This window comes from Poecilia formosa, unplaced genomic scaffold (genome assembly GCF_000485575.1).
Source record: "Poecilia formosa unplaced genomic scaffold, Poecilia_formosa-5.1.2 Scaffold504, whole genome shotgun sequence".
Taxonomy (NCBI): Eukaryota; Metazoa; Chordata; class Actinopteri; order Cyprinodontiformes; family Poeciliidae; genus Poecilia; species Poecilia formosa.
The window spans coordinates 339227-340438 of record NW_006800443.1 but is presented as its reverse complement, the minus strand read 5'-3'; the positions used below and the strand labels follow the sequence as shown (position 1 = coordinate 340438).

Below are 1212 nucleotides of genomic sequence, written 5' to 3'. Positions count from 1 at the left end.
AAATATTCGTTTACAACAGCCCTAGTATCATGCTACTTGGCATGCTAATGGTTAGCTTGCAATCAAGAAAGACTGTAGCCTCCACTGTCCATATTACCGTATTTTCCGGACTACAGAGCACACTTAACTATAAGTCGCACCCCCAAAGTTTAAAAAAACAAACAAAAAAAAACTGGAAACTTACATAAAGTCGCTGATATATGCTGCTCTCGGTTTTCCACAAGAAAATAGATCTGCTATTAAGGACGCAGCTCTGCATCTCCACCGCAGAACCATGGATTCGTTCGCCCCGAGCTTAGTACACCGGCTCTCGATCTGTACTGCCAGATCAATAGCCTTCAACTTAGAAGCTGCATCATATGAGTTTGAAAACATTTCTCCATTGTGCCTGCTGCTAGCATGTGCTTGTTCTAAATGAAAATTAGCGCCTTCTTCTTTGATTTCCAGTTTTGACTTGCAATGATTCACGTCCTGCTAAAGAGCCCCCTGGTGGTTGAAGAAAAATCCGCAGAAAAGCTGCACCGGGCAACAAGCCGCATGGTTCAAAGCGTAGGGGGAAGGTGGCGGCTTATAGTCCAAAAGATATGGTAATGCTTATTAAGATATATTAAGTGTTACATGAAAAAAAAATCATTTATAGAAGTGGTGTATTTGGGGCATTTAATAATTCGCAGGCGGTATACAGACATGTTCTTAGTGTCATTGTTTCTTCATGGTACTGTAAGGAAAGGTTTTCAGAGACTCTCCTCCTCCCCCAAATACGGCTTTTGATTCATTCATTTTTGCTAAGAGTTGCCTGATTAAAACTGTTTTAATCCATTTAATTTCTGCTGACTTTAAAGTGTAACCAAACCGCAACTGAGAGGATTTCACAATGGTAAGAAGACTGCGTTGTTCTGTCACACCAACATGTTCTGCTTTCTATGCATTGGATGTTTTTTTTATGAAGATATCAGAGTAAAGAGGCTAGATACAAATGCATGTCATGCATTTCAGATTTTTATTTGTATTTTCTGTTCCATTTTTAAGTAATTATCTTCTTTTTTGTTTAGTTTATAACAATAAAACACCGGAAAAGACTTCCAAGATGGTATGATTGTTTTCTTGTTGTTTTGTTTGTGTTTTTTTTTTTTTTTTTTTTTACCAGAGATGGCGATTTTTGCATAGTGAACCATCAATGTTTACTTCTGCTTATTTTATTCAAACTTTTCT

At 37.5% G+C, this 1212-nt stretch overlaps 1 protein-coding gene across 1 annotated transcript in view; it reads left to right on the top strand.

The window, feature by feature from the left end:
* Positions 1–1212, top strand: part of LOC103156845 (integrin alpha-X-like) — a 35248-nt gene that overhangs the window by 7249 nt on the left and 26787 nt on the right. The window lies entirely within an intron of this gene.